The 21,269-nt window shown below is 35.6% G+C and overlaps 1 protein-coding gene across 2 annotated transcripts in view; it reads right to left on the bottom strand.

Moving 5' to 3' along the window:
* Positions 1-21,269, bottom strand: part of ci (transcriptional activator cubitus interruptus) — a 221,058-nt gene that overhangs the window by 123,757 nt on the left and 76,032 nt on the right. Inside the window, exon 1 of one of the 2 annotated variants that reach the window (XM_089094843.1) lies at positions 14,143-14,427. The exons of the other annotated variant lie outside the window; for it this stretch is intronic. The gene's annotated coding sequence lies outside the window, so the exon portion shown is untranslated. Of the gene's footprint in view, positions 1-14,142; positions 14,428-21,269 lie in introns of those variants that run through there. 2 annotated transcript variants of the gene reach the window in all.

Here is a 21,269-nt window from a genome sequence, read left to right as displayed (position 1 = left end):
ATTCAAAAAGCGTAAGAACAAAGAGAAAGAGGCAGATTACTTTCCTTTAATTTTATGATAAGAATTTATGGTACTTATCTGTTAGCCAGTACACGCTCGAGAATTTAGATCTACAGGTACGGGGTTGAAAAAACTGAGAGGCTTGGGAGATAGATAGGATATATATAATTTGAGCTGTATATTTGCACATTAGGGGGGTTGGCGTTAAATACAGCGGGGCTGCATGCAAACGTAACCTAACCTAGCCTAACCAAAATACCAACTAAAAATTTATTAAAATATAGCTACAATGTAGTTTTCCACTGAGCCGAAGCTAATCATCTGCGTACACAAACAGCAACAAACCGGTTATTGTCGGATTTTATAGATCCAAATTCTCGAGTGTGTACTGGCTAACAGATAAGTACCGTATTTAATTTAATTCCATTGATTTACATCTGTGCGTATTTTCGTAAGCCAATCACAAAATCATTTATTTATGGATAGAAAAATAGCCGTCTTTTTAAAACCTTAATATTTTTGAAACTCTTTGTAGGAAATTTTAAGCGATTAAAAATAAAAAAAACTCAAATTCAAGGGCGATTGGTCCACCTATGAGAAACGTAAGCCAACAACAAAACAAAGAGTTTTTTAACCACAAAATTCGTTGGTACTTTCCCATTATTTGGGCACTTCTAAAAGTCTACTTTGGTTAATGCTGATGAAATGAAATAACATAGGATGAATATATAATAATTTATAAACAAATTTGGGCTATATATTTGCACATTAGGGGGGGGGGGGGCGTTTGGTAAAGCATTGCATATAAAAAAAATACGTAACTTAACCAAATCTAGGTACCTCCCCCCCTAAACCCCATAAAACAACAGTTTAAATATCGTAAAACGCAATGAAAACCACGCTATGGATTGCATTACTCTGAAGCCGTCTATTGAATTAACCCGTCAAAAACGGGTTTTTAGTGACTGTTTTTTTTGTAGGTTCCCATATAATAGGAAAGTACCGATTTGTTTTACTCTGTGATGGAAATTTTGTGCATCATTACTCGTCTTTTAACTATCTACTGCAGCAAAATTTAAAACAAATCCTGGTCTTTCAAACGACCTCTGCTCTGATAAAACTAAGTTAATCGAAAAGCGGACCCCAAAAATAATTTACAAAGAAAGTAAAATGCTTAGCAGCTCAAGAAGGTTCATCTGAATTATAGTTTGTGCCTTAGCTCAGATTTAGTAGAGAGAGAGGTTTTTAACATCTCATTGCCCAGTACGCTAACAATACAGCATTCTGAAATGACTGTTTCAGAATCTTGTCCCATAAAGGCACAAGATAAAAGAGAAATGGCATACAATATACGTACTATTCAATATTATTGACATTTATTAAGACATGTCATCAAATTTTTAGATCTCTATGTCGACAATTTGTAAACACTGCTTAAAAACCAAGACAGACGTAGTGTTTTTTTTAAAAGCTTTTAGAAGAATATCATAATTTTTCTTGCTCACCTGTGATCAATGTAACTTAAAACGTTCCAATTTTATGTGTCGGAAGAATATTAGTTCTTAAATCAACGACTTTTGAGTTTTTAAAGATTTTTCTTCAATCATCTTGTTTTGAGGGGAGGGGACTGTTCAACTACGAAATTAATACTAGGTATATAATATGAAACTGTGAATATTTCAAGTCAATTTTTCCTAGCCCTTAAGCACAGTTTATACAATTATCCAGTATGATCTTTCCCTATCTCATCCATTATAAAAACCCGGACCGAGGTGCGAGTGCTCCAGAGAACATTTTAGCAGATATAAACATAAGCGGTATTAGATCTTTTCACGGGTAGACAGAGAATAATCACCTACGGAGCAAGTACTGACAAAACCACTTGGCCGGCTCAACCAATAAGTGGACAATAAGTGCAGAAATAAGTGGGAGGAGCTTTTTGTTCGCACCGAGAATGAAGGGCCAGAAATCATCTGCGGTAAACTTACTGGTATATTATATAAACTGTGCCCTTAAGTGACTACTATATTATAAGGAAATTTGTATGGTTATGATGCCCTTGAGTTTAGGTTAAATCAAAAGGGTATATCCCTTCACGGCCTTGACAAATCCACTCAGTGGGGGCATTAAGAAAATAGAATGTTTCAGTCAAAACCCTACAAAATGAGCATGCGCTGTGAAATGTGAGGGATGAATATATTCATTAATTTCTCCTGAAATGCAACTTAAAACCGCCACATCTGTGTTGGCATTAACAAAACATTACGCAAACAGAATTGTCTTACGATCCAAAAGAATATCTGTTTCGTCAAAAATGAATAAACTGCTGAATGTATCATAGGTTTTATGGTTCTCTCATGAATAATTAACTAGACCTTTTTACAGCCAGCAAACTAAATTTGGAATTCACATGATATATAAGGGGACTGTACTCTCTATATTGAAGGAGTTGGATGGGCTATTTTTTTACCTCCAATGCGGAGGCATAAGTTGGTTTTGAGACTCCCTCCCCCCCTGGACAATGTGTCTAAAACAATATGGAAACCCGAAGTTCGGCCCGAAGTCTTCCAAAATTGTGCTTGATATGAAGAAACTTACTTGTTTTTAAAAGGTACTTGTGTATTATACGGCAAACATTCAAATGTTTCATTTAATTAGAACCTGTTTCGTTGACGCTCAATCCTAATGAAATTGAGCTAAGTATGTTAAAAAAAAGGTTGAAACAAATTTGGGCTATATGTCTGCACATTACGGTGGGTAGGGGTACAGTATCGCGGGCCTGCATGCAAAATATGTTAGGTACAATTATTCTGCAAATTATGAAGTAAGAATCGTTTTCTAACTTCAAACTATCCAAATACTTTACCCCCCCCCCATCCTAATGTGCAAATATATGGCACAAATTACATACTTCCCATCTATTCTGTCACTTGTCTTTCTCTTGTCTCACGCTAAACTGAAAGAAACTAACGAAGAAACTGGTTTTTTCTCGAGTTTTAGACAGCGTAAATTTGAGTGAGTGGCGTATAATACACAAGTACCTTTGAAAATAATATTCGCAAATATGAGGCTAAAACTACAAAAGGATTACGAACATCCTAAAACAGTAGCCTACATTTTTTAAAATAATTCCCATTGTTGTTTTATAACCAAGGTTTTTTGAGCTTTTTGATTACAAGAGATATAAAATTTTCTATTTTGGAATGGCCATAGATTTCTCTTGGGTTCAAGCCTAGTTTTCAAAAAATCCCCTAACGCGTATTGCCTTACTGAAAATTAAGGATGCGTGGGGATGGAAATGCATGGTGGGGAGATGTGTGGGCGGTTTATGTAGAATTAAATAGAACTTACCCGACATAAAGTATTTGCCGATGCTAACGCGGATTATCAGAAAATATGGCATTTAAATAAAACAGCACTAAATTTTTTTTTTTTTTTTCAAGGAATGAGGACACGGTACGTTTAAATGCTCCCGATTATAACTAACTAATTTGCTATTGACATTGTTTTTGTGCACATCATAGCATATTATCAATCCTTAAACAAAAACTATTTTCTCAAGGAAACAAGGAATAGATGTTAAAACTTAAAATGAACAGAAATTACCCTTATTTTAAGAGGCTGTCACCCCCTGACCCTACTGTTCTTTATGCTAAAATTTAAGGTACTTTTGTCTTATAGCCACCACACACAAGATCTTGTATCGCGAACACGAGACTATAACCGATTTTCATGTTCTTTATGCCAGACAATATTATCTTCGGTTCGGTGGGAAATTACATTGTAGCTATATTTTAGTTAAATATTTAGGTGGTATTTTGGTTTGGTGAGGTTATTTTAGGTTACGTACTTAATATAATACGGTCTGAGCGGCCCCCTCCCATAATTCTTTGTTGTAGTTTTCATAATTTTGTTTATAAAGCATTATATTTTCATCATATTTTGTTCTATTTCATTAACATTAACCAAACTTTACTTCTCGACAGAACTTGAATGTGGTGGCTATAAGACACAAGAACGGTATTTAATTTGCGTCTTTCTAAAAACAGTGTATTACAAAACTGCTTGGTTATGAAAATTGGAGAAGTTTCTAAAATTACAAAACTAAATACCTCATTTCTAAAATCACTATTTTCTATACGTCAGGAATTAATTTTTTGCGTTTTTTACGCGTACTCTATGCGTAGTTTCCAATACTCTTTGGTATAGAGAAGATTGACCTAAAGTTCCCTATCCCTCGAGGAATTTTTTAATAAAAAAAAACAACAAGGTAATTTGTGCAAAATCGTAGAGGCCTATAAAAATTTATTTTGCTAGGAGGATTTCACTTTCTGGGAGGCGAGACAATTTAGTCAAAACTCCCAAAAGCTATCGAATTACATGGAACACAGCTACACGAAGCATCCTTGCGCGCGTTTCTGGCGCTCCTACTAGAAATTAAATAAAAAAAAGTGTTTTCAACTGAAAGTAAGGAGCAACATTAAAACTCTAAACAAACAGAAATTATTATGTATATGAGGGGATTCACCCCCTCGTCAATACCTCGCTCTTTACGCTAAAATTCGAACTTTGTCCCAATTCTGTAAGAATGACTCTTGAATCACAAAGGCCGTTTAATTAGACTGAAAAGCTCTTTTAAAAGTACTAAAAAAAAACTTTAGCGTAAAGAGCGAGGTATTGAAAAAAAAACCATTCATAAACGTAACAATTTCTGTTCATTTTAAATGTTAATGTTGCTCCTTACTTTCAGTTGAAAAAACTTGTTTTTTTAAATTTAATTTCTGATCGTCTTTTAAATAATGCTGGGAAATCCGGATCCCCTCCATAAATAATTTACCACCCCCATAAAAAATACCTCAATGAAACTCCCATGTAACCCCCTCCCCTCGACCAGAAGAATCCTCCTCAAAACGTCTGTACAGTTCCTAATAACCAATACTGTATGTAAACAATGGGTGAAGTCCATAACTTGTAGGCCTTGCCCCGGGGACTGTGGGGGGAGGTTAAGTCATCCTCAAAGACAGAGTTACTATATTTTTCTACTACGCTGAAAAACAGATATCTCAAAATTTTAATCTGGTGAATTTGAGGAATAAATGAGCGTGGGAGGGGGATTAGCTGCCCTACAATATTTTTGGCCACGTAAAAGGGCACTAGAACTTTTGATTTCTCATCACCTGATCCCACTAACGATCTTCTACGATCGCTGGTTCGATAAAATCATCCCCGAGGAAAAAAAATAAACAAATAAAATAAAATAAACACGCATCCGTGATCTTTCTTCTGACAAAATATGCAAACTTCCACATTTTTGTATATAGGAGCTTGAAACATCTATAACTAGAGATCTCTGGTATGCTGAATCTCGTGGTGTGGTTTTCATCAAGATCATTTGATTGTTTGAGGGTGTTTCCCCCTTTTTCAACAAATGGCAAATTTTCTCAGGCTCGTAACTTTTGATGGGTACCACTGAATTTTATGAATGTTACATACTTTGTTTTGAATTTTACATTAAAATTCGATTCTTTAGATGTGTCTATTGTTATCAAAACTCTGTTTCTTAGAGTTTCAGTTACTATTGAGCCGCATCGCTCCTCATTTACACTCCATTTCTATGGACTATTTGATTTAAAGTTGTTTGCCCCAATAACCTAAGTCATTACACTTCAATTGCTTGCTGGGACGAAATAATAACGCAAAAGCAATACCCAAACTACACAACTGTGCAATCAAAGCAGCAACCCATAAAAGTAAAATAGCTCATTCTGCATACTTTTTTACATGCAAAGCAATATGAACTTGAGAAGATTACTTGTTCTCAACTTAATTTAAGAGTGCTGGATAGCACATAATTTCAACGCAAAAATTGGACGATTTCATGAATTCAGCCAGTTTTTTTATAGAAAATATACATCCATAAGCAGTTTTAAATTCTTGACAAAAACAACACAGCGGCAGGTTCTTTGTGGACTGAATACGATTGTGGGAACTTCAAAAATGATGAATCACATGATATTACTGCAAATAACTTCTCAGAAAAGGAGTTATTATGCAGTCAAATAACTTACCCAAAACCTAATCAATCCACAAAAAAAGAATGATACGTAACATTCTTGTCAATAGGCTTTTATAAAAGAAACGCTATAATTACAAAAGAAAAAGACCAGTTGATTCTCCAATATTTTAAAATGTAAGGGTCAGTATTTTAACAATTGTGCTCCATCCCCCTAAAGGTGCAAGATAGCCCTAAATAACATATTTCTGTTGTTTTTCATTGCTTGAATCAGCGCATCGTTTCTTTAAACACTCCCTGGTAACAGAAACTCTAAAAAAAAACATTATGATAACAACTATTAAATTAAAAATTGGTACATTTTTGGGTGATTCCAAATACATAAAATTATTTAAGTTTAATGTTACCCATCAAAAACTACGAGGTTGAGAAAATTTGCCCGATTTTGAAATGGGGGGGGGCACCCTCATAACGTGAGGCGATCTTAATGAAAATCCCACCATCCGATTCAGCACATCAAATTCTCTGAAGACATCAGATGGATAATATGAGATAGCCATTTGGTTCAGCACAGTTGAAAAGTCCAATAACTATGCCTCTGGGGATAACAACCCCCACAGCCCCTAGGAAAAGGGCTGTAAATGATGCAATTTGCCCATTATTTAAAACCAGTATTTGTTATTGGGATATATAGGCTAAAGTAATTTTTCAGGGTGGATTTTTGGCCAAAAGGGGATTTTCCACGGGAAAAATTTCCGTGGGGAGTAAAATTTCCGGTGGAAATTTTTATGGAAAATTTTACATGGGGGGAGGAGGTTCCTTGCATGATTTGAAAAACACTCAGAAATTAAATGTAAAAAAAACAAATTTGTTTTTAAAGTGAAGGTCAGCAGTAACAATAAAACCTCAAACGAGCAGATATTATTTGGTAAATGAGCCCCTTCCATATCCCTCGCTCTTTGCGATAAAGTTTGATTTTTTGTCCCATTTTCAAGAACAAGTCCTGAAACACAAGGGCCGTCAATTGAATAAAAAGTTTTTTTTTAAGTACTAAGAAACTTTAGCGTAACGAGTGACGGTTGAGGAAGGAACAGCCCCCTTCATATACAGTGTAATTTTTGTTCGTTCTAATAATTTTAATTTCAAACCGGTCTATAGCATTGACGCCATTGTGAAATAATTAGAGCACTTCGTAAATATATTATTTAAAAGGATTTTGAAACGGATGAAAATGGAAGAGAACATACAAACCTTTATTAATAGAAACATTCTGAATAATATAAATCAAGAATTCCATAACTAGGGCGTTTTCTTGTAGTTTATATATAACATAGGGCTACGTCTGGTCTGGTCATTTACGTTAAATTGGCCTTGAAGGTATATAACATCTTAAATTAACCCCATTTTGTTACGTGATAGGCAGAGAAAGGCACCTAATGCAGCGTAAAATGCAGCACTTAGCAATCTGAGTAACATCAAACCCAAGTAGACCCCCAAGTAAAGTTGGGCAGTAATTTTAGTGAAAGCTGAGACAAGATATTTTATTGTACACGTGGTTGGATTAGGCTACTCTTTTAGGTACATTTTCATATATGAATTTGAATTAGTGGAGTCGTTCAGGATATATGAGGGGGTTCACCCCCTAGTCAATACCTCGCTCTTGACGCTAAAGTTTTTTTTAGCACTTTCAAAAGAGATATCTATTCTAATTAAACGGCCTTTGTGATTCAGGGATTTTTGATTCGAACGAAATTTTAACTTTAGCGTAAAGAGTGAGGTATTGACTAGGGGGCGAACTCCCTCATATACGCAATAATTTCTGTTCGTTTTAAGCTTTAATGTTGCTCCTTACTTTCAGTTGGAAAAACTTGTTTTTTTATTTAATTTTCAAGAAAAGGTGCCATCCTAAAATCGTTGCCGGCTGGGACTAATGTCCAAAAAAAATGTTTCTTGTCAGAAAAGCATCCTTTTTTAAACGTGACGGACTTTGCATATATGGAGTATGTTGGTCTTGTAAGAGGGATGAAGGACTGATATCCTCCTATGGGATGCCGGAACTGTCAATTACAACTTACGCTGGTTAGGTTAAAGGCCGAGACGTTCAAGTAAAAAAAAAAACAGAGCAATAAGACTAATTGTAAAAAACGTTACGGATTGAATCTTTTTTCTTTCAAACTGTATGAGTTTTGCGTTCTTTTTACTGGGTCATAATTTGACATAGCAACAGCAGGTAAATATAACAACGGGTAAAAAAGCGGAGTTATTTAAGTTTCCTTTTTGGTATACGCTTAAGAATAATGTAATTGCCTTAAAAAGATAACACAGTAAAAATAGACCAAAGCAATTGAAGTACTCTTTTAAACACGTAAGTATAATATAGCAATCCTGCTTTTTCTCTTCGGCTCTGTTCTGATAAATTTTGCGCAACTGACATTTAACAATGAGGAGTTAGAAACAAAGAGACTAAAAAATCGTATTTAATTCAATTACTTTCATGGGTAATAACTACTGTAGAACAACCTCTGTTCTCACTTCCTTTCAGTTCCAAAGAGCAATTAGCTGAATTTTTTTGCATTAATTCGAGCTCAACCGTCTGGGCTATTGTTTAAAAGTGTGGAAAATGCAAATTCAACTTTAAAAGAAAAAAACGACTTTATGCTTGACAAACTCTTTACTATTCAAAATGGGAATTTTAGCTCTTAATTACTTTTTGGACCATCAAGACTGAGATTCGTTGCGGTGCGATAAGACCATGTTGTTTTTGCAGAAATGGGCAATGAATGATGACCGGCAGAATTTGGACACAACCATAATTATTTTTGTTTCCTTGTTAAGAAAAAATTAAGTTGAAAATATTGTTAATTAATTAAACGACGCCCCACGTAATCATGAGACGCCATTGTCCCCACGAAATGAATAAGGGTTTGTCAAAATACACGCGACTGGGTAGGCTAAATCGGGTATATAAGCCTTTCTGAGGAAGCAAATGGACAAGAAAATTTGGTACTGGTGCATTATACGGATACTTCTATATACTGCTAAAGAAGTCAAGTTTGGTTAATGCTATTGAAATAAAACAAAATAGGATGAATATATAATAGTTTATAAACAAATTTGGGCTATATATTTACACACTACGGGGGGGGGGGGGGTAAAGCATACCATATATTAAATACGTAAACTTACCAGAGACAGATACCCGGTTATAATGGTATGAACAAAATTATAATAATTACATAAATGGCAAATCCCAAATTGTAATTTTAACATTCATATTAGCTCACCCGTTTCACTCAATTCCACTCTAACAACTGTTTTAGTACCTGGTATCTGTCCCGGTATCGGTAGCATCTCCCGTTTGACATTCCATATACAGTATATAAAAGTGTCCGTTTAATGCACTAGTACCGAAAATTTCTCTGAGCAACTTTTGGGGGAAATTTGGTCTTTTTTTTTTTTTTTTTTTTGCATGAAAATGCATCCTTTTTTCGACTAGCATGTCCATGCGCAGATCTGTACACAGAAGAAAGGGGAAATTCCCCAAGTTTTGTCACTGGACTCACCGCAAGAAAATTATTGAAAAAATATTTAAGAACATGATTGTTTAGGTTTAATGGAAATTTTACGTAAGCTTAGTAGGCTTGTTTACACTGGTTTACATGAACTTCATAAGAATACAAACTTGTTTCTGACCAATGATTATTTCAGCTGACCAATCATGGGAGATTTAACAAAGCTACGTTAAATATCTTACTTTAAAATAGGTGGTACTTACGTCTTATAGCGACCACACTCAAGAAGTGAAGTTAGCTTAATCGATGAAATATACCAAAATGTGATGAAAATATAATACTTCAGTAAAAAAATTATGGAAACTATAATGGATAAATATGGAAAACAGGCCGCCTAGAACGCATTGTATTAAATACCTAACATAACATAACCATTTCTATATATTAAAATATTTAATTAATATATACCTACATAGTACGTTATCTCGCTCAGGTTAAGCTGATTATCTCCGAAAGGACACAGAAAACTGGTTTCATTAAAGATCAAGAACAGAGTGTGATCGCTATAACACATAAGTACTAAATAGATAACCACTTTACCTTTGTGTATCAACTTCAGAAGGGAGGAGGTAACCAAGGCAATTCTTCTAAGAAAACTGGGTCCCAGTGAAAACAATAAAAAAGTCATAAGAATCATCAGATATTCACTTGAATCATGTTAGGATCTGATCAAAAAATGAAATCGCAAGCCTCAACCAGGCATGTGTACCAGGGAAAGTGGGCCTTGAGCCCTCTCCCCCTATGAGAAATTCCCAAGATTTTATAATTTACCCGAAAATGTCCTATATATTTCATGGGACTTTCTAAGATTTTTTTCGAATTCTCACCTTAGTTTTTTGGGCCGTTTATACTTTTCGTTGGAACTAGCTTGTAAATTCTAGATTGTACAAGATCATAGTACAATATAGCAGTGTATATTCTACTTGGAACTAGATTGTAGTTTCAAATGATAACCTAGTTAGGTCTAATCTGGGCAACATTCTGATGCAATGCGGAAATCAGACAACAACAAAAAATAATTCAAATAGCTTCCCAAAATAATAATCACTACCGTCACAATTTGTTCCTAGACACCCCCCACCCCGCCCAATGCCAATAAATGGCTATATATTATAGGCTAACCAGAAGTTGGTAACAATCTCGTATACGACCTCAACTGAACTAAACACTAGAACAAAAGATTACTTGTACTTATGTACTATACCAAACACACTCGACAAGTTAGCTCTCTTAAATTTGCGAAAACTGATTTTATCTGTCTGTATTTAGAGACAATTAGCTTACACTCAGTTGAAAAACTACGACGTAGGTATACTTTACTTAAATATTTAATATATAGAGTTGGTGTTTTCGTTAGCTTAGGTATTTAATATAATGTATTCTGGGCGGCCTTCTTTCCATAATTCTTTGTCGCAGTTTCCATAATTTTATTTCTAAAGTGTAATATTTTCATCATATTTTGGTATATTTAATTATGATTAGCCTGACTTCACCTCTCGAGTGTGATTGGTATAATACATAATAGTACCAGATTACTATCATTCGATGCCCCTTTGAACACAGTTTTCGAATACAATGGTCACTACGCAACAAATGCTTCCCCCCAATGGGGTCCGATAGACCTATACCCATAGGCTAAATAGAAAATTTAGCTGGTTAGCAAGATGCGTACTTCTTTTTCATCAGCAATTGGTTCATAACACGGAATAATGCTGGTTTGAAAAAAAATAGTGTACTTATTTAGAATCCAGAAAACACATGAGAAAGACCGCATCGAAATCTCAAAGATGCTTAATGAAAAATAGGTTTTCGCTGCATAGTGAGGTAATGCTCACTCCGTGACAAAGATTTAAACTTTAGCTTTTTGGGGTTGAAGGGGCAAAAAAAGGTACCTAGTTTAGGTTACGTATTTAATATAAGCTATGTTTTACCCCCCCCCCCCCCTATGTGCAAATATATAGCCCAAATTTTCTTCATAAATTATTATATTTTCATCCTATTTTGCTTTATTTCATTAGCATTAACGAAACTTCACTTCTCGTGTGTTTTCTGGATTCTAATTAAGTACCAAAAATAGTGCTTAATTCAGTGTTTATTTCAGAAGAGTCCATGCACAAGAATTTTGCTCATGTTTTTTGGTTTTGTTGGTTTGCGTTATTTTTCATCAACAGTTGGGTCATAATGCTAAACAGGCCTAATGCAAATTTAAAAAAAATAATCTACAAACCTATGTACATAGCTTAATGCTATATCCAGGCATCAGGGTGGGGGAGGGAGGAGCCGTTCCAAGTGTGCAACCGGGTTAGCTGCGCGGGTCAGCTGTGGTATTGCCTACTTCGGTCAAAATTTTACTTTGATTCGTTTTTTTGCTTATATTTGAGTCGAGAGGGGGGAGAGGGCTGTAATTAATTTTTCCCCGGGCACCACCAACCCTTTGAACGGCTCTGGCTGGGATGCAATTGCAAAGGTAGCAATTGTTAGCCTCTAATTGGAAAGGACGTTTAATTGGGAGTCGATTTTTTTTTTTTACTTTTGATTTAGGCCTATATGTTGTATCAGAATGTTTTTCAGATTTGCCTATGCCTTACGATGCGGTTTCTTAGTTGCTCAGGTATATAGGGTCACTTGAAATATATATCCGATGGAAATGAAACGGTTTTTATCATGTGCCCCCTTGTTCCACTAGTTTTCAAAGAAGCTACCTCTTATTTCTGTTTAAACAAATCTAGGGTCCTTAGAAACAAATTCATGTGTCTGTAGCCTATCTGTGATTTTGTTCATACAAAATCAACAAACTTTCGTGTGGTACACTAGAGTTAAACCTGGGCCCACAGGAGGCAGGGGTCTGAAACGTAATTGCAACGCCAGCGATTATTATATGTGGAAAGAGCATTGAATAAAAAAACCTAACATAGGCTAGACTAAGCCTATTTCTTTTTGATATCTAATTTTTACCCTATAATATAGGTTACTTTTATCTCTATGTCATATCTAGGTCGGTGTTCCAGCAATCTAGGCTATGTTTATCTAACAATGAAGTTAAAAAAAATTGTCTGAAACACAATCCAGAGGCCAACTTGATTACATTTCAAAATATTCTCGACTTATTTATCGGGTTTTCAGAGTTGCTTCCATTGTTGTAACTGTGCCCCACAACCACCCCCCTCCCACCCAATTCCCGAATATATACCTAGGCTAGCCTACACTCAAAAGTTTGCTCATTTTGACGGGTTTTTTTTCAATTGGCATCTTGCTGTTTCATCTTAATGTGAAGAAAAATCAATAGGTACTTGTTAATAATCCAGTAGGCTAAACACGCGATAAGTGAAGTTTCGTTAATGCTAATGAAATAAAACAAAGTATGATAAAATATAATAGTTTAGAAACAAATTTGGAATATATATTTTCAGATTAGGGGGGGGTAGCGGTAAAGCATAGCATATATTAAATACATAGCCTAACTTAACCTAGGTACCTTTTTTTTGCCCCTTCAACCCCAAAAACTAAAGTTTAATTATTTTTCACGGAGTGAGAATACCTCACAAGGCAACGAAAACCTGTTTTTGATTAGGATTTCATTAGATTCTAGATGCGGTTCTTCGCGTGTTTACTGGATTCTTAACAAGTACCAAAAATATTATATATCCCATGCCCCTTAAATATCCGGATATGGACCCCTTTTGCCCCCCAACAAAAATGCTGGAGATTCACCCCTGGCCTTCTACCCAATACATTTTGCTAAGCCTTAAAAATTAAAAGAGAGTAGAGATAGGCCTAGAGTAGGGATACAGTTTAACTGGAAGCAGTTCTGAAAATCGAATAGGCTACCATACATATTATGGTCAATATTTACCAAATCATATTATTGAGTAACAACTAAAGTGAATATACTATTCGATGCCTTTTTTTATGCTGATTACGAATATAATAATCATTTCCGATAGAAATGATTGTTATATTCGTAATCAGCATAAAAAAAGGCAGCCCCCCCCCCCCTAATGTAGAAAAAAATACCCAGAATTGGCATATATAGGGGGAGGGGAAATGATTGTTATATTCGTAATCAGCATAAAAAACGGCATCGAATGGTGTATTCACTATATTTAAAACTCAATAATATGATTTGGTAAATATTGACCCATATTATTGAATGCATCACAGGAAGAACCATTATAGCTTTTAGTTCAGAACAAGACACAGATTATTGAATAGCCTACTCCAGTATTCAAAACAGTTTGGAATATAAAAAGCTGGAAATTTTTAAGGCAAGAACACACTGAAATTTACAACATTAATGTAGACACAAATATGAAAAAAAAACGGGCTGCAATGCTCATTAAATAGTGGACAGGAGTTAGGTAGTCTATGTTAAAATACATTCATGGGACATTATTAAAACTGTTGCCTAGGCTACCTCCATTTTTGAAAGTGTCAGTCTCCTACCTCAACTAGCCTACATTCCAAGACAGCGAAAAGCCCCTAAACCATAATTTTACCCAGGACACAGACTCCACTATTAATATCGTTTATATTTGAAGGAAGTCCAAAAACACCTACTTTTCGTGCAATCCAGTTCACCTCCTATTCAGTTGCATCAAATTAATATCCATCAATATCAACAAATAAACGCGTGTCGCTGCTTACACTCCCTTATTTGACCACAAACCACTTGTCCACAGATTAGTAACAACAAACAAAAACTGTGGACACAAAGTAAATAAAGTAATTTAAACACCAGAGCAGGCTATGCTCTTCGCAAAACTCGGCACTCTCTGACAGGCGAAGGTCCCACACTTTACAACTCAACTTGTAGCGCTTAGCCTAGCCGCTCCTGCCATCGGCTATAAATTCCTCCGCTGTCAAGGGGACATGTTGGCACTGCCTGGTTCGTATTTCTACTATTGGGCGTAGGTATGGAGAAGGCAGAGGATGTTTCAGAGATTTAGTGACACCTCATTTGAATATTCCTTTTTATGCAACAAAGGGATTATGAGAAAAACTGGTTTTTTCGGGGTAGGGCTTTACTATGGGGCATTATATCTCTATTTACTAAATGGTAAGTGATAAGAGATCTTATTTAATTTTGAGACCGTAAATTCTGATTTAAATGCTGGGTACCTTTTTGTGCAACGAAGGAGCTATGGGAAATTACTGTTTTTTTGGGAGTTGTGTTCTACTATTTTTCATATTTATTTACACAAATGTAAGTGATAAAGGGTCTTGATTAAATAGCATAAATAATATTTAATATTCGATACTGATTAAAATGTTTATTCGATACTGATTATACATATATATATATATATATATATATATATATATATATATATATATATATATATATATATATATATATATATATATATATATATATATATATATATATATATATATATATATATATATATATATTGACAAGGGATGTTATTAAATTAACGATATGGATTTAGATGTCCGGTTCCTTTTTATGCAACAATGGGTTTACGGGAAATAATTCTGTTCGGGGGGGGGGGTGATGTTAAATATTTATTTGTTCAATGGTGAATGAACAGGTATATTATTTTACTTTATGATACTGATTTTGATGTTTGGTTCCTTTTTATGCAACGAAATAATTGTTGTTGTTTTTTTTGGGGAGGGGGGGGGTGGTTTGGCTTAACTGTTTGGCATTAAATATTTATTTACTCAATGGTAAGTGGAAAAAGATGTTATTTAATTCTAGGATAATGATTTATATATGCAAAAAAGGGGCTGTGGGATCTTTTATTTGATCTTTTATATTGATTTAAATGTTTGGTTCTTTATTATGCAACAAAGGGGCACTTTTTTTACATTTTTATTTACTGAATGGTAAGTGAAACGAGGTTATTTATCTTAAACGACTAATTTAGAGACTTTTGATTGAAATGTTTGTCTCCTTTTTAACCAACGAAGGGATTGTGGGAAACAGTTATTTGTATGTCCCATATTTATTTCCATGAACTCTGTTTGGAATTTGATGGGTAATCAAGCAGTTCGTGTTTGTCTCTAGGGGTGATCGTACAGACCCAGTGGGCCTAGAACGTCGGGAGAGGGCTCATTCTAATGGAAATGAAAATTTCTAGTGCCCTTTTTATTTGGTCGAAAAAATTGGAGATCAACTAGGCCCCCTCCCATGCCACTTTTTGCCCAAAATTTGCCGATCAAAATTTTGATATAGCTTTGTGTTCAGCATAGTTGAAAGGCTCAATAATTATGTCTTTGGAGATAAAATGACTCCCTACAGCCTCTGGGGAAAGGTTATACAATTCGCCCATTGTTTTATTTGTTATTGGGAAGTAGGCATACATTTTTCGGGTGGGGAGGGGAGGACGAATTTTCTGCTGGGAGAATTTTCAATGGAGAGGATAGTTTCCAGAGGGTGAAATTTTTAGATGAAATTTTAAACTGGGGGAATTTTCCGGGATTTACATAAGAAATTTATTCATATGTCTTGCTTTCTGTTTATCGAATCCATTTTAAGCGTGGAGACATCAAGGGTGATTGTTCAAGGTAAATTTTCGCCAGGAATGGAGTGTCCAGAGGATATTTCTATGAGGAGGGGGATTTTTTCGTGGAGATAGAGTCAGGAATCCTGGCATTATTTAAAAAAACCATCAGAAAAAAAAACAAGTTTTTTTCTACTGAAAGTAAGGAGCAACATTAATATTTAAAACAAACAACAATTATTACGTATATGAGGGGGGTTCCCCCTCCTCAACATGTCGCTCTTTACGCTAAAGTTTAAATTTTGTCCCAATTCTTTAAAACGACTCCTGAAACACAAGGGTCGTTTAATTAGAACAATAAGTAACTTTTTTTAAAGTGCCAAAAAACTGTAGCGTGATGAGTGAGGTGTTGAGGAGGGGGGCAACCCCCGTCATATACGTAATAATTTCTATTCGTTTTAAGTTTTAATGCTGCTCCTTACTTTCAGTTGAAAAAACTTGTTTTTTTTTCTTTATTTAATGAAGCTTAGAGACAAACAATTTTCTAAAGGCAATAGAAAAAGTATGTCAATTAAAGTAAAAGTATATAAAAATGAAAAAACTAAGTAATTACAAAAAATACACAAAACCATAGCCAACTTACAAAAACTAAGATATACACTCTCAGCATTTAATTCTGATGAGCAATGCCGAAGCGTCGGACCGGACGGATATTTTTTTAACAATATCAACAGTTTTGAACTTGGTTATTAAACACCAAAATATTTAATGCCTTTAGACTCAGTGTTTATAAAAAGTAATGCATTATCAAAATAGTTTTTTCAAAGTAAAACATTAAAACCAAGATTAAGAAAATCAAACAAAATGTTTAATTCAATATTTTTAATTTGATTTTGAATACCAAAAGCCAGTAAAAGTGTCACCTTTATACTTCATAAGTGTAAAAAATTAATTTTTTTTCAAAGTAACAACTAGATAAATACAATCACTCCTGCAAAAGAAATTGATAATAAAACATAAAAAGCATATCCGTTCAGGGGGAAAATACAGAAATTCCCAGCATTCCGTTCAGGGGAAACATTTTTGATTATAGTGGCTTCATAATCAGCTCAAGGTTACTCTTGAAATGCAAGCAAAAGTTGACGGCATATTCTTACCGAAATGGCCCATTATTAAGTTATTTTTCCCTTTTGTTTTCTATAATTATAGGAACTTCCTTGTGTTCTAATAACTGCACTAATTACTAAAAAACAAATACATATTTAGGATCACCATAAAAAGCTGATTCTTTGACTGAATGTTATCAATAGTTAGGCTCTTATACTTTCGTTATTAACGAGGATCGTTATTTACTTACCATTCATTAATATGAAGAATTTGATTTCGTTGGCTCCAACCAAATCATACAGAAAATAACGTTTGTGGAAAACTGGTTAAGGGTTACTCAGTCACAAATTAGAACTGATATTTTCCTTATTGTGGGTCAAAATCTATTGGCAGGAAGCCAACAAGGGGGAAAAAAACATTTTTTCCATGGTTTTTCACTATTCTGCTCTCTTTCCTTTGGTTTCCTTATAATTGCTTTATAGTCCCAAATTTCCAGGGGGCGCATGCCCCCCCTTCCCCCTTGCCGGTGCTCATGACAAGGGATGCTACTTAATTTGCAATGTTGACTAGGTGTTATGGGAATAAGGTGGTTTATTGAGATTGGTTCTTACTGTTACATGTTTATTTATTGAAAGGTAAATAAAAATAGATCTTATTTAATCCTAACAGACAGATTTACTGACAAGTGATTTAGATGTTATGTTCCTTTTCATACAAATAATGGGCTATGGAAATTAATAGTTTTTATTTGGGGGGGGGGGGGTTGAGCTTTGCTAAGGGATACTAAAATGCTTATTTACTGAATGATAAGTGGTAAAAGATCTCATTTAATCTTTTAAGACTGATTTTAAAGACCTCTGATTTAAAGATTAGGATCCTTTTAATGCAAAATAGGATTATAGCACTTTTTCCTTTGGGGGGGGACTTACTATTGGACAACACATATTTATTTACCAAGTGATAAATAAATAAATGTCTCATGTAAACATTTGGCTGCTTTTTGACCCAGCAAAGGAATTATGAGAAAATATCGCTTTTTGGGGATTGGACTTAAGTCACGAGAGAGTGCAAATTTATTTACTGAATGGTCAGTGAATCATGGATTCGATAAGCCAGAAATTAATGACAGAGCATATCTGATTTAAATACTTAACATATTTCCCAAAAAAGGAAATACAATATAGTAAACTTTTTGAGTTTGAGTTTTTGCTACTGGGTATTTGATATGACCAAGAAATCTTCTAATAAAACAGCTATCGTAATAACGAATAATGCTGCAACTAATTTACGTTACCTTTTACAACATATTATACACTGAGTACTATTCATCACACCAGTAAAACAAAGGAACGAATGCATTACTGAAAAAATTAGGCCTGCACTGCAGTGCACTGAATAAAGCTTGTTCTTGTGTCATGAGTTTTATTTGACTGCAATGGCGCGGGGTAGTAGGGACCGGAGTTTATAACTCAAAGCACGGAGTGTCCAAAGTTACACATGAGAGGGTACCTGCGTTCTCTAAGGGTTGGGGTTCTTAAAGCTGCGAGGGCAGATTCGTAAGTGACATACTTGGTTCCTAGAATGATTTTAAGGCTCTTTTTTGCTGTGTTTCAATTTCATCGTTTAGGTAGTCTACATTATGCACTTGTGGTCCCCAAACTGGGCGGGCGTATCCAAGCAAAGGGCGTATGTAACACGTGTACGCGAACACTAATTGCTTTGTAGAAAACCCGAATTAACACAATGTGGTTAAGGATCGCAGCGCGTAGTTGCCCTTTCTTACAAGGTTTGTAACTTGTGGGCTAAATGAACAATCATTGCTGAACGTCATACCAAAGAGAACTGCAGACGAAGCGGTAGGGTTCCAGGGGTTCAGGGCAAGTAAATTCTCTTTTCAAGGGATTAAAGCGGGTCACTTTGATAATATGGTCTTGTAAGTTAATAGACCTCCTATTTTGCTATTGGGTATTAGATTTGATGAAGAAATCAGAGGAGAACTGGAATAACAAAATATGCCTTTCTGTCTATGCATCAAAATTTTTAGGGCTAGATTTGAATCAATGACAGAAGCCGATCGATTTAGATTTTTTTTTTTTAATCATTATTTTTGTACTTTTGACTTATAGCCAAGTAGAATGGGGGGTGTTACTCGTGACGGGACTCCTTATATGGGCATAGACTCCGAACCCCACACCAAATAAGGGCATAGTGTCATTAGGGAGAACACGTGGTTAATGGGGTCAATGACCTCTTTTTCCAAGGTGTGTCAACAACAACAACATCGATCTTGACATTCGCTGAGAGCGTGCACTTACAACAACAACAACATCGACCTTGGAACACCTGTGCTGTCGACCTCAATTCACCTATCGTGAATCAATAATTCCCCTTAGAAACAACAAATTAATTCCCATTTCTTGACAGATCAATCAACCACTGACATCATCTGTCAGACTTTTAAAATTTTCGCATAGAAACGATTCTCCAGGAATAGATCCAAGTCATTAATGTCTTTGCCTCGGAAACAACTCTTTTGGTCGAACTCCAAAGGATATTAATAGCCAATGGTCATGGAAACAATTCTCCAAGAAACATCTTAGCGATGAATTGTTTTAGCGCGGGAATCAGGTTTCTTATTAATTTGAAATGCATTAGCGCAGAGATGCCAAAAACAAAAGGAACACGCTAAATTACGTTTAGGGATTATTTGGGCGAAACTGTTTTAGACAGGTTATGGAACTATTTCGGCGAAACAGTTAGAGACATTTTAAAAGAAGATTTTAGGAAAGGTTTTAGAAGAGAATTTAATGGTGAAACTCTGTGGTCGTTATAATACACAATTTTCATTTGAACAGTGTTGTGAGGTCCTCTAACCCAACCCCAAAGGGTTCCAATCCTCCTACCCCAACCCCGAAGGAAGCCCCCGGTCCTCAAAGGTCCCCCAAGCTCCCAAAGGGCCACCGGCGCCCCCAAAGGCCCACCCAGACCCCCAAAGGCCATCCCCCGGCCCCCCAAAGGCCCAACAAGCGCCCCAAGGACCAACGGGGTCCCCAAGGCCCTCCACCCGTCTCCAAATGTCCCCCAGGCCCCCAACAGCCCCCCGGACCCCCCAAGGCCCGCCCGGTGCCCCCAAGGCCCTCCCTATGCCCCAAAGGCCCTCCCCCGGTCCCCAAAGGTCCCCCGGGCTCCCAAAAGACCACTCAATCCTCAAGGGCCCCCGGATCCCCAAACGCCCTCCCTGGGCCCCAAAGGTCCCCCCCCGGTCCCCATACATGCACGCAAACACTCACACACACACACAAACTTACACACACACACAAAAAATAATACACACACACGAAAAAATACACACACACAAGAAAACTTAAACAAACAAGACATAAATTACACACACACACACAAAAACATACACACACACACACACACAAAAAAATAAACATGCACTATAAAAATTTAATTAAGACAAATAATTAAATTAAAACAAAAAATTACACACACACACACACAATAAATACACACACACACACACGATCACATAAGAAATCACACCAATACTTACACACACACAAAAAATTACACACACACACACACACAAAAAATAACACATGAACACAAAAAAAACTCACACACACACACAAAAACTTACACACACACACACACAAAACTAACACAAACACACACGAAAACTCACACACACACGCCAAAACTTACACACACAAAAACATACACACACACACACAAACACACACACACACAAAAAAATACAAAAACAAACAAAAAAAAAACTTACACACACAAAAACTTACACACACACACACACAAAAACTTACACACACACACAAAAAACTTACATCCACACACAAAAGCTTAGACACACAAAAACTTACACATACACACACGAAAACTAAAACACACTCACAAAAACTCACACACACACACACAAAAACTTACACACACACACACATTAAAAATTACACACACACGCCAAAACATACACACACACACCAAAACTTACACACACACACACACAAAAACTTACACATGCACGCTAAAAATTACATGAACAAAAAAACTTACATGAACAACAAAACTTAAACACACACACACACA

This window comes from Artemia sp. Qi Xiang Cuo, chromosome 9, assembly GCF_049724085.1.
Source record: "Artemia sp. Qi Xiang Cuo chromosome 9, ASM4972408v1, whole genome shotgun sequence".
In the NCBI taxonomy this organism is placed as follows: domain Eukaryota; kingdom Metazoa; phylum Arthropoda; class Branchiopoda; order Anostraca; family Artemiidae; genus Artemia; species Artemia sp. Qi Xiang Cuo.
Note: the sequence above shows the minus strand (reverse complement) of the source record. Positions and strands in the feature narration are given on the sequence as shown.